This window comes from Geotrypetes seraphini, chromosome 7 (assembly GCF_902459505.1).
Source record: "Geotrypetes seraphini chromosome 7, aGeoSer1.1, whole genome shotgun sequence".
Classification (NCBI taxonomy): domain Eukaryota; kingdom Metazoa; phylum Chordata; class Amphibia; order Gymnophiona; family Dermophiidae; genus Geotrypetes; species Geotrypetes seraphini.
In genome coordinates, this window is record NC_047090.1 from 55,408,176 (window position 1) to 55,421,819 (window position 13,644).

Here is a 13,644-nt window from a genome sequence, read left to right on the forward strand (position 1 = left end):
TGTGTCCTCCCTCGTGAAGACCGACGTAAAGAAGTCATTTAACTTGTTAGCTATTTCTTTTTCCTCCCTGATGGTGAAATACTCACGTGGATTAAAAACTGGCTGGCGGATAGGAAACAGAGAGTGAGGGTAAATGGACAATACTCTGACTGGAAAAGCGTCACGAGTGGAGTGCCGCAGGATTCGGTGCTTGGACCGTGACCTTCAACATATTTATATACGACCTGGAAATTGGTACAACGAGTGAGGTGATTAAATTTGCAGACGATATGAAGTTATTCAGAGTAGTGAAGATGCAAGAGGATTGCGAAGACCTGCAATGCAACATAAACATGCTTGAGAAATGGGCCGTGACATTGCAAATGAGGTGTAATGTGGATAAGTGTAAGCTAATGCATGTCGGTAACAAAAATATTATACACGAATACAAGATGTCCGGTGCAGTACTTGGAGAGACCCCCCAGGAAAGAGACTTGGGAATACTGGTCGACAAGTTAATGAAGCCATTCACGCAATGCGTGGTGGTGGCAAAAAGGGTGAACAGAATGCTAGGAATGATTAAGAAGGGGATCACGAACAGATCGGAGAAGGTTATCATGCCGCTATACTGGGCCATAGCATGCCCTCACCTGGAATACTGTGTCCAGCACTGATCGCCGTACATGAAGGACACAGTACTACTCGAAAGGGTCCAGAGAAGAGCGACTAAAATGGTTAAGGGGCTGGAGGAGTTGCTGTACAGTGAGAGATTAGAGAAACTGGGCCTCTTCTCCCTTGAAAAGAGGAGGCTGAGAGGGGACATGATCAAAACATTCAAGATAATGAAGGGAATAGACTTAGTAGATAGACAGGTTGTTCACTCTTTCCAAGGTAGAGAGAACGAGAGGGCACTTTCTAAAGTTAAAAGGGGATAGATTCCATACAAACATAAGGAAATTCTTCTTCACCCAGAGAGTGGTAGAAAACTGGAACGCTCTTCCGGAGGCTGTTATAGGGGAAAACACCCTCGAGGGATTCAAGACAAAGTTAGACAAGTTCCTGCTCAACCAGAATGCACGCAGGTAAGGCTAGTCTCAGTTAGGGCACTGGTCTTTGACCTAAGGGCCGCCGCGTGAGAGGACTGCTGAGCACGATGGACCACTGGTCTGACCAAGCAGCAGCAATTCTTATGTTTTTAAGTACTACTTTAAACCTCAGTAAAAGAAAACAGCAAAACAATGTCCTTCTTGGAAAAAACTTTTATTTATTCAGGCTTCACAGATCATTCTTTTATTCATGTCAGGATACCTCATGCACTGGCCTTTCAAATTTAGACATCCAATTTGTAATCCACTTAACAGCAGGTGTATTTCAATTTTTCAAGTCGGACTTTTCAAACAGGCCAACAAATCTTTTAATCCACATGTCCTTATTAGCATGTCAGTCATACAAGTTTGTCTTTTAACCCCCCCCCCCCCACTTCCCCCCGGAAAAAAACCTCTTTTCTTATTTTATGCTGTGTAGCATTAACCAGGCTCTTACTGTAACTGATCTGGCACTGAGCCTACTTTACCAGTCAGCTGGGATTTAGGGAGCGCTGTGCCCTCAGCTGTAACCTCCCTGTCTCAAATACACAGCACTGTACTCTCTGTAAGATGGTTGCAGCCACTGCCCACAAACCCCTAGTCTCCGATATTAGTATTGGCAACCAAAAAGAAATTTGTAAAAAAGAAAAATCTTTCTCAAACAGTTCCTTTAGGCAAAAAGGTTTCCACATTTCAGATGGCTGTGCTGGAACCACACCCAGCCAGCACTGCTAGTAGCCACACCTCACAGCATGCAGCCTCAGAGAACCCCCCCCCCCCCCCGAACCATTCAACCATTGTTTTAAAATTCAGGATACTCTAACCTTTTTATTAGAGCAATCAGCTGATATCCATGGTATCCTCAACCAGCCGCTCGGGAACAGAGTAACCTTCCCACTCCATGTAGTGGTCTGGAGGAAAACTTGCATCCAGCTGCTTTTCCTCTGCACTTTGTTCCTCTTCCATGTCCCAATCATTCAGGCATGGCTGGTGTTTGTCCACACACTTCCTTCCATGCTTCTCAGCCCACTTGGGTGAAAAGGGCTCTTTCTGGCCTTGGATGTGGAAAAAGCCTTTGATAGGGTCTCCTGGCCTTTTCTGTTTAAGTTCCTGTAAGATAGGACTGGGAACCTCATTGGTGAGCTAGATTCATGTATTGTACTCTATACCAATGGTTCCCAACCCTGTCCTGGAGGACCACCAGGCCAGTCGGGTTTTCAGGATAGCCCTAATGAATATGCATGGAGCAGATTTGCATGCTTGGCACCTCCATCATATGCAGATTTCTCTCATGCATATTCATTAGAGCTATTCTGAAAACCTGATTGGCCTGGCGGTCCTCCAGGACAGGGTTGAGAGCCACTGCTCTATACATTTCCCTCCCCCCCCCCCCCCGCCTGTATTAAAATCAGTGGTAGCTATTCCAAGCCTTTTGAGTTATATAGAGGAATGAGGCAAGGTTGCCTCCTTCTCCCAATTATTTGCCTTAGCCATTGAGCCTTTAGGGCAGGGGTATGGAACTCCGGTCCTCGAGAGCCATATTCCAGTCAGGTTTTCCCCAATGAATATGCATGAGATCTATTTGCATGCACTGCTTTCAATGCATATTCATTGGGGAAAGCCTGAAAACCTGACTGGAATACGGCTCTCAAGGACCGGTGTTCCCTACCCCTGCTTTAGGAGATGTGAGAGCAAGCTTTGATCACAGGGATACAAGTTTATGATCAGGAATATAAGCTGAACCTCTTTGCAGATAATCTTTTATTTACTTTGTTGGAACCTGTGGAATCACTCCTAGCAGTCATGCAGGAGTTGGAGACGTATGGGCATGTATTGGGGTTCAACATGAATATGCATAAATTTGAAATACTTAGCATTAGTCTCCCTCAGGATCAGGCAGTCGATCTGTGCATCTGGTTCCATTTAGATGGGTGAAATATTCTGTAGGAATTTCTAGGGAACCAGAGATTAATCTTTATGATCTAAATTATGGACTCCTTATTGGGAGAGTTAAACAAGACTTGGACAGATCAGATTGCATATTACCTTTCTTGGGTAGTAGGCACTTAAGCTATTAAAATGATGATCTTGCCCCAACTGTTATACCTTTTTCATTTTCTCCCAATTAGGGTAGAGGATAGATCTCAATACAAAGCAATAATGATCTGCCATCAATTCTTATATGGAATCATACCTGAACTTTTTAAGAGTAAGATGGCAAACTATTTACCATCTAGGTCTATGCGTTCTGAGAACTCAGCATTATTAAAAACAAATGCTAATCCAAAATATGCTGAGACCAGTAAAATGGTATTTTGCTGTGCGGGGGTCAAATTGTGAAACTCATTTGTCAGTCAATTACGAAAATGTTATGACAAGGGAAATTTCAGAAAACTGCTAAAAACGCAGTTATTTGTTAATGCATTTTTATAGAAATTGATTTTCGTGCTTGCTCTTCTGCTGGGCTTTTTACATGATTTTCTGAGGATTAAATGTTCATGTTTGTTTGATTTTATTTGTTTTATTGAATTATATATGTAATGATATGTAAACTGTTTAGGTTTACACGGTATACAAATTTTTTAAACAAATAAAATAAAATTACAGTGGCTACAGAAACTAGGGTGGCAAGGTACATTATGTGTGTGAGTAAAGCTGTGCCAAATTAAAAATATCAGTTAAAGTAAGTTCCCTCTAAGCCAGGAGTGTCAAAGTCCCTCCTCGAGGGCCGCAATCCAGTTGGGTTTTCAGGATTTCCCCAATGAATATGCATGAGCTCTATTTGCATGAACTGCTTTTATTGTATGCTAATACATCTCATGCATATTCATTGGGGAAATCCTGAAAACCCGACTGGATTGCGGCCCTCGAGGAGGGACTTTGACACCCCTGCTCTAAGCAGAGCATGTGAGCATTTGCTCATACATTTTACATGGTTATTACATGCTTGCATACAAAAATACTGACCCGACCCAACTTTTCAAACAAAATTAAATTATAATAAAATTAATTAGGTAGATTCCGGAACTTGGAAGTGCAGCTGTATGGATGTGTAACTCTCACTCCTAGGCATCTACAGAGCATTTTTAAAGTGAAAAAAAAATTTTCTCCCTCAAAGCTGATACACATAATTATACTAAAGAATGACTTCTTTTAAGCAAACCAAAACTGAAGCGACTTCAAACCCAGGAGGAAAAGCTAAAAGGCAAAAAGCAGATCCACCTACTCCTTCTATGGCTACTTTACCCATAGATGCCCTTGACATGATTGAGTTGCTGGAAGAATTAAGACGTATTAAATCAATGATTGCTGCAAATACAGCATAGCTGACAAATGGAAGCGGCGAAAATAAATGTCTCTTTCAGCCCGGGCTGTAAGGATCATGTTAACTTGTTGCCGAAGTTCCTGCAAGCGAGATCGATCCACGTCCGTCAGACTACCTTGGTGGTGTCTACGCAATTGGTGCAGCTCCCCAGACAGCTCCTGTAGCTTTGCCTCCTGTTTTCGCCTCCTGCTCACAATATAAACGATGATAAAGCCCCGGAGGACTGCTTTCGAGGCTTCCCAAAAGAGGCCAGGGTCGAGATCAGGTGCAAAATTAGTGACATAATAATCCTACCATTTATCTCTCAGATACTTATGGAAATCCAGATCTTTATACAAAAAGCAGGGAAAATGCCAAATCCGTTCAGAAGGATCTGCTGTTATCTGAAGAAACAGCAACACCGGAGAATGATTTGACAGTGGGGCTTCCAAAATATCCACAGCGTCCACCACAGGCAATAGGGAGGGAAACAGCAGGAGGTAATCTAGATGGGAGTAGAGGTTATGTGGGTTAGAGAAAAAAGTGTAAGTACGTTCCGTCAGGTGCAGCAACTGCCTTATATCCAGAAGCCTGAGTTGTTGGGTCAAAAAATTAACCCCTTTACTACTATGATCCTGAAGGAAGCACTTCGGGGGGTGGGGGGGGGGGGCACAGTATAGGGCGGGGTCTGCAGTGATGCTGAAATTACCACCCAGGAACAACTGATATCCCAGGTGCTGTGCCAGTCTGGCCATCAACACTGAAAAGAAACGATGACTGTAAATGTTGGGGGCATAGACATTACAAAACATCAGTTTATGGCCCCTAGCTCCCCGAGGACCAGCACAAATCTACCCTCTTTTTCTTGAACAACTTTATGTATGTGAAAGAGAATTTGCTTGTGGATCAAGAGAGCCACCCCTCGTTGACGGCTGCTATAGGATGAGTAGTAGATTTCTCCCACCCAATACTGTCTCAGTTTCTCATGTTCTACCGTCATGAGATATGTTTCAGCTGATTTAAAATTTCATGTTTTATCAGCGCAGGCATCTCAGAGCTTAGCTGTGAATGAGTCTACATATATTGAAGATTAGTACGAGTATAAGCAGTGGCGTACCAAGGGGACGGTCCGCCCCAGGTGCAGCCTTGGGGAGGGGTCACAGCCGGCCCGGTCCCTATCGCGCTCCCACCCTCCCAGCGACAGCAGCAAACCTCCCTCCAGTAGCGTCAGCTGCTTCACAGCTTTCTCCTCCCTCTGACGCGTCACTGATGACGTGATCAGTGACGCTTCACCGGCAGGAGAAAGCTGCGAAGCAGCCAACGCTACTGGAGGGAGGTTTGCTGCTCTCGCTGGGAGGGTCGTAAAGGTTCACTTGGGGGGGAGAGATAGGAGGGTCAGCGGGGGTTCAGCTGGGAGGGGGGGGAAGTGGTCTGCCTCGGTGCTCCAAGGCCTGGCACCATTAACTTCTTCGGGCGGCAGCAGCTTTTACAATTTGCTGCTGTTGCTGGCTTCAGGCCTTCCTCTCTGCCGGGTCCTGCCTACTTCCTGTTTTCATGAAGACAGGACCCGACAGAGAGGAAGGCCTGAAGCTGGCAACAGCAATGAATTGTGAATGCTGCTGCTGCCCGATGAAGTTCAGGACACCAGGCCTTGGGTGACAGAAGGAGGAAAGGGAGCAGAGGGGGAGAGAATTGGGGAGAGTGTTGCTGTACCCAACTGGAGGGAATGAAAGGAGATGCCAGGGCTTGGAGGGAAGAAGAGATGCCAGGGCATGGAGGGAAGGAGGATGGTATACCAGATCAAGGAAAAAGGAAGGGGGAAAGGAAGGAGGAGATGTCAGAACATGGAGGGGAGGGAGAGATGGAAGAAAAGGAAAGGAGAGAGATACCAGGAATCAGGGAAGGGATGATGCCAGACCGTGAGGTGGGAAGGAAAGAAAGAAGAGAGAGATGCCAGAGTTGAGATCAATCATGTACAAAGGAGAGAAGGGGCACGGGATAGATAGTTTATGGAAGGAGCATAGAAAGAGGGAAGATGCCATATGGAAGAGAGAGAGAGAGGGTGCACACTGGATAGAAAGAGCACAGAGGGCAGTGAATGGAGGGGGTGAGATAGAGGGTGAACAGTAGATGGAAGGGGTAGAGAGAGGGAAACAGACACTGAATGGAAGTGTGGGGGAGAGGAAGGACAGCTGCTGAATGGAAGTGTGAGGGAAAGGGAGAGCAGATGCTGGAAGGAACTGGGGAGGAGAAAGAAAAAAGGGCACATGCAGGATTGAGGGAAGAGGATAGAGTTAGTTACTGGAAGGGGTGAGAGAAAGATGTAGCAAGCTATAGGTAGACACAGTGAAAGAGGGAAATTGAGGACTGAATAGTAAAAAAGAATTAAGACAGAGGCAGAAAATAAATTGAGAAGGAAGACCAGGGAAGAACAGGAGGAAGGGATCAGAGAGAGAGATGCCAGAGCAGGGGGGAAGGAGAGGAGACAGATATCAGACCAATGGGGGTGAAAGGAGAGATGGAAGGGGGAGGTAAACAGTTTCTGGAAGGGGAATAGGAGAGAAGATGCTATATAGGGGCAGAGAGATGGAAGAGAGTAACAAGAAGATGAGGAAAGCAGAAACCAGAGAAGACAAAGGTAGAACAAAAATTTTCTATTTATTTATTTCTTTAGGAGACATGTGTCACTGTTTCTGTGGTATTGCATTTTATGCAGAGTGTATGGCTTCGGGGCCGTTACCGCAGCTTTGTAAAACAGGCCTCAAGTGCTATGATTTCTGAGCACTTCTACGCACATACACCCTAGGAAATGTTATAAGCATCTAAAACACTGTTCTATGTGCTCAGGTCACTTATAAAATTACTTTTTATATTTATAGAAATTATCAAGTTAAAGGACAATGTCAATCTTAGAAGGAAAGTGGAAATGCTTGAAAACAATTCACGTTATAACAATCTAAGATTGATTAATTTCCCTAGGGTTACTTCTGTAACACCTAGGGAAATGCTTAAAAGATATTTACTAGAAATATTGGGAATTTTGAAGGAAATGTTACCTCCATTTTCTTCTGTATATTATCTTCCTGAATAAAAATCAAGTTTTAAAAACCTTACCAGATCCAGAGCCTTTAAATGTATCTGAAATGCTGGAAATATCTGATAAAGAGGCAGGAGTTCGATTTAACCTTTGTCTATGTATTTCTGTTTTATCCCCCCTTTTACAAAACTGGAGCGTTTTTTAGCACCAACCATGGTGCTTAGCAGCTCTGATGCTCAAAATTCTATGAGCGTCAGAGCTGTTACCATCATGGCTAAAATCCACACTACAGTTTTGTAAAAGGGGGAGGGGTTTTCTGTGTTCTGTGTGTTCGAAAGACATGGTTTTCTGTTAGGATTGATTACAGGATTGATCTGTACTAGCCTGGCTTGTTTAGTTTTACAATGGGTGTATTGATGTTGTACTACTCACTGCAGTATGTAAAATGCTGCCTTTTTCTAGGTAATCATGTGTGGCTTGTTACTAAAAATAATGTTTTTCGTACAGATGGGGGGGGGTGCCAAAAAATTATGGGCCCCGGGTATCACACATGCTAGGTACGCCACTGAGTATAAGTTCTGATGATATGCTAGTTTGCTAACAAGGAGGACTTTGTTGAATTGTTTAGTGTTTATACTAGGGACCCAACATGGTCTGGGCTTCAATAACCTACACCTTCCTCAGGAGTCCATATATCCTGTTCTGCACCATGTTAAATTATTTGTGAAATAAAAGCTGAAAAAACACATACAGCAGTATGTAAATTTCCTACAACAATGCTGAAAACTTCCAGCCTCATTACTAGGCCCTTCCACTTTTTGCATTTCAGGTTTATTTTTTTAGTCCGCCACCTCTTTGATTTTTGGCTACACTGCCCACCAGGCTACTGCTTGCTGTTCTACTAGGACCAGCCATAACATCTAAAACTGTCATACAGGCAGGTATGTACTGTTTCATTTACATCTTTAAGGGGGTGACCACTAGGGGACAATGGGGGGAAGGGGGGTCATGCATACTATCTGGTCAGTTAGGGCAACAATTTGGCACTTATTCAATATTAAAACAGAACTAGCCCCAGATGTCTAACTTGTACCCTGGATGTATTCTTAAATGTTCGATTATGGCAGAAAAACATCCAAGTCAAAAGGCCCACACCACACTTTGAGATTTAGATGAATTACTGATCAAAAGCACAGATGTCCATCTAGAAAATAGGTTTCAAAAATAGTGTATTGGAAGGGTTTGGCAAGATAAATGCCCATCTGTCCCTTTATGCCACTTTTTTGAACCACAGACAGCAGCAAAAAAGGTCTAATGGACCTTCATAGTAACTAACTTCTATTTCAGACACTGGACTAACAATCATATACAATAAGATATATATAAATCATTAAAGAAGGGGGGAGGGAGTCTCAGTGTGAAGGAACAGGGAAAGGAGAAAATAATCTCCAACACTCACATACTGAGGTGAAGGTCTAATAACCTCCACCTGCACACCATCATCGAGTCCCTCCTGTGTGCACCCACCAACCAAATCACAAAATAAAGTGAAAACATGAAATTCAACAGTGATAATAATCAATCACATATTCACAGTGCTGAAACAGAGAAAAATATTTTGAAGGTCCCCCCAGCTGACTCCCAGGATCAAAAAGGAAAAACTTAGCTTGCAGGCATAGTCCGAAGATGAATCATGGCTGAATGAGTGCTGTCCGTATAAAGCTACAGGTTCCTGAGTTAAGGACCTAGAGTCCCCGAAACCGGGCTGGTTGAACCTTATCCTGAATTTCATCTGACTTGGCAGTTGACTGTGTTGCCTTGCCTCTGTTTTCATCTTCAGACTATGCTTGCAAGCTAAGTTTTTCCTTTTTGATCCTGGGAGTCAGCTGGGGGGACCTTCAAAATATTTTTCTCTGTTTCAGCACTGTGAATATGTGATTGATTATTATCACTGTTGAATTTCATGTTTTCACTTTATTTTGTGATTTGGTTGGCACACAGGAGGGACTCGATGATGGTGTGCAGGTGGAGGTTATTAGACCTTCACCTCAGTATGTGAGTGTTGGAGATTTTTTCTCCTTTCGCTGTTCCTTCACAAAGAGACTCCCTTCCCCCTTATTTAATGATTTATATATATCTTATTGTATATGATTGTTAGTCCAGTGCCTGAAATAGAAGTTAGTTACTTTGAAGGTCCATTAGACCTTTTTTGCTGCTGTCTGTGGCTTCTATTTACCTTTATAAAATAGGCATTAAAAACACTTTCTAAAATAATTTTTTAAAATTCTTCTCACTGAGTTTAAGTTCAGCAACATTTTCCAATAAATTATGTTTAAGGGTGTACCTTACTACCTGCAATCAGATGGCTGGACATGTTGAAAACAACCATGGGGATGACGCTGGAGGATCTCTCCGGACTAGAACAAAAACAATTTCTTTTTAGATCCGCAATTCATCAAGTTGCTAGGACTCGAACACGAGTTGATGGTACCTAACAACCACCACCTTACTACTCTATAACCTAGCCCCTAAAACTGTGTAATCGTGCTTTCCAAGGTCAGAGACAGAACCTTCCCTTAGCAGGGCAGGATGCAGAAGATAAATCCTTCTCCCATATAGGCAATGCAATAGATGGGAGAAATTTACAAAATAAATAGTCTGATTATAATAGAGAATGTCAAAGAATAAATGAGTTACAATACTTAAATACAAGGGTCACACAAGAATAAAGTGCAATATTTAAAATTTACTGCACTGAATTTTTTTAAGAAGCCAACAGTAAAATAATTTAAAATACCTCTACTGGCCAGTGTTTCTACATACTAATTTACTTTACAGTCAAATTTCACTCTAGTTGCAACTAGTTACAGTAGACTTGTATGGTTTATGTTTTCCTCTGTGTGTGACAGAGCACCAACCCCCCCCCCCCCCACACACACACACACAAAAAAAAAACAACTTTGTATAATCTCTCTAGCAGTCTCAAACTTTGTTTTCTCCAGTGCACTTTCTTCCAGCTTTTTTGATATCTTCTTGTTTCATCTGTCTTTAATTCTGCTTTCTCTATCTTCTTCCTATACCTATCGTAATACAAATTAAAAGGGGTAAAACCTTGTGTATGAATTCTACTGGGCTGCCTGCCTAAGTCAGGAAACTGGGACTGGCGTCTTAGGGCTCCTTTTATGAAGGCGCATTAGGGCCTTAACGCGCAGAATAGCGCATGCTAGCCGCTACCGCCTCCTCTTGCGGTAGTTTTTCAGCTAGCGCACGCTAATCCAGTGTGTAAACTAAAAATGCTAGTACACCTTTATAAAAGGAGCCCTTAGATTGGTTTAAAACCAAACAATATTATTTCCTGGCTAAATGTCCTCATTAACTATTTTTTACTGGCCCTGCTCTACCTGAGAGTGTTTTTCTTCAGGTCAGAATTTCCATGGTGCTGCCTGGAACTCATACAGCAAAACACACATTACACACACTTAATTTACTTTCAGTAAATATTTTAATAACCCCATCAAAATCTGACGCTTTTGAGTTCTTTAAAGAAACTCCAGACAAGTTTTCTCTTCATAAAAACAATCCCTTCAACTAATCCAGCAATACAGGAGAATTCAATAGTATTCTTTATCAAAGTGAATTATCCTTTACCCAAAACCTTAGATATCCTACAGAACTCCTATCTGAATGATGAGAAGAAAAATTAGAAATTTTGTTTACGTAATAATTTCCTTTAACATTCTTTACCAAGTTTATAGTTCTTATTTAGACTCTCCCTTTCACAACTTTAGCTTTCCTCACAAGTCACTCTCTCAAGCAAACAGCAGCTCTTCATAAACACATCTGTTCTCCATCTCAATATCCCTTGTTCTCTCAGCTGTCGCTATGTAGAGTTCCATTATCTAGTAGTGCATCCAATCAGGATTCAGCTTTTAAAAGTGCTTCAAACACAAGAAAGTTCCATTTCCTAGTTTTGTTTAAAATACATAAAGTTTTATTTTTACTGCAAACCACCAGTAAGCAGATTACACTAGTGTCTCAAATGTTAGGGTATATTTGACCTGCTGATTCCAAAAATGGCACCAGTTTTCTCCTATCAGCTCTAGTTTTTGAGATACTGAACATGTGCCATACCACTCTTCACTCTGCTTGCCCATTAAAAAAAATCAGGATATTTTAATGTAGTGTTTAAATGAATATCTTTTAACCAAGAAGGAAACATATTAAAAATTAAAAGAAAAGTGTACAACATGGAAATCTAATTTCATACCAAAAGCACAAGTTTATGATACGAACTTTCCAGTCATTTGACACACAAGAAGCTCCTTGAAGTGGTTTCTCGGTTCCCTTCAAACCATTGATACTCCAAATTTCAGGCAGTTTCTTATTCCATTTGTCCACTGGCAAAAATGTATTGTACAAGTTTTGCATACAATATGAGGAAGCCATGGCTAATCTTGATCTAAACTAAACTAAACTAAACCTTAAGTTTATATACCGCATCATCTCCACGGATGTGGAGCTCGGCACAGTTTACAAGAACTTAAAATATAGGAAGAGAAGAAAAAAAAAGCTTGACGCCAAATAACCTACATATGCTCTTTTTACAAACTTAGAAATAGATTTCCTACTTGCTTTCAGTGTGTACTCCCCACAAATATAGCAAAATATGTCAGGATGATTCAAACAGCTCCATCTTGAAGTAGTCATAACCTCTACAGTGTTTGATCTGCAAAAATGAAATGATGAATGGGAATATACCTCCTATATGACCATCATGATTATACAGTTAAGTTACTTACCTTTTACAATCCAATGTTTTGGATGTAAAATCACAGTTGGAAATATGTAAACACTCTCACTATATCTGCTAACTTGTACCCAAAAACACAAACCAGGTAACAGAAGAAAAAGTTGATAAACCCGTTAGAATTTAAATCTACAGTATGTGCAACTGTTTTAAACAGATCAGGTTGAGAAACCTTTGAAATACAAATTTATGTAGTCTAAGAAAACCATGTTTACCATCTAAATTTTTTGCACATAATTATGTAATATAACAGAATAAAGGCAAGGTTGTCATTTGAGTTTTACATTTTTATGCCAATGTGCATTATAGGAAAGGAAGTAGTTGAATAGTTGTGAAACAAATGTCATTATACACAAAAAAGTGGGTAATCTAAATACATAAATTTCCCATTCAAAAAAGAAAGTTTGTTATGACATCCAGATTCTGCAGAAGAGATCTTTTAAATAGTGGTAAAAAATTAATAAATTCAATCATATCTAAGAAACTAGAGCTGTTACAGTCTATCCAATGTAATTTTCTGAATCAGCACCCCAAATAACCCTAGGAACATGTAAAAAACCCAAGGCACCAATAAATTTTTTTTGTTGGCCTATGTTATCAGTGTCCATCTGAATTTTAAAATTAGCACATTTTTACACCTCCAGATCCTCCAATGGGACCCTCACTATTTTTTAGTGTTTTACACATACAAAGGCATAATTCACATCCACAATATCTCAGGACCCCTAAACATTTTTTAAATAATTTCAAAATCATTAAGGATCGGGTTCTAAATGAATTTGTAGAGCAGGTGTCAGTGCAAGTGTCCTTTGCCTGCACTGAGCATGCTCAACAAATTCTGGCCATTTTTGGGCTCTCTGAAGCTCCCCCCCCCCCCCCAACAATTCCCAGCATTCCTCATGTTCTCTCTTCTCCTCCATGGTCATGCTCTTGTGCAACCGCAGTAGTAATTTACGGCGCTTCTGTGCCTAAGCTCCGTGACCTTTCCTCTGCTCTTCCCAGCCCATAATAATAATTAATAAATCTCAGCCTTCCCTGAGCCAAAAATCTTTAGAACTCTGCTCTTCTTGGCCCAGACAGACAAACAGGCTCACAGTACATGCACATCTTGTGACATCATTGCCATGTATGCATGATGATATCATGAATGTGCACAGTGACGCTCTGACCCAGGCTTTGACTCCACTGGCTGCTTCTTCCTGCTGCCCCGGCCTGTCTGAAAACACTCGTGGCCTGAAATGGCCGTGAATCATGCCTTAAACACACCCCCCCCAAGGGCTCCTGAGTCTCTCCCGATCCTCACCGTAGGTAAAAAAAATTCAGCTCTGGTTACAACATGATGCAGTTAATCTGTCATAGACCTTTTAGGACATTGTTTGCTGCCAGATGGTTATTCCTGCACTTATCCACAAATTAACTCAGATAACAAATT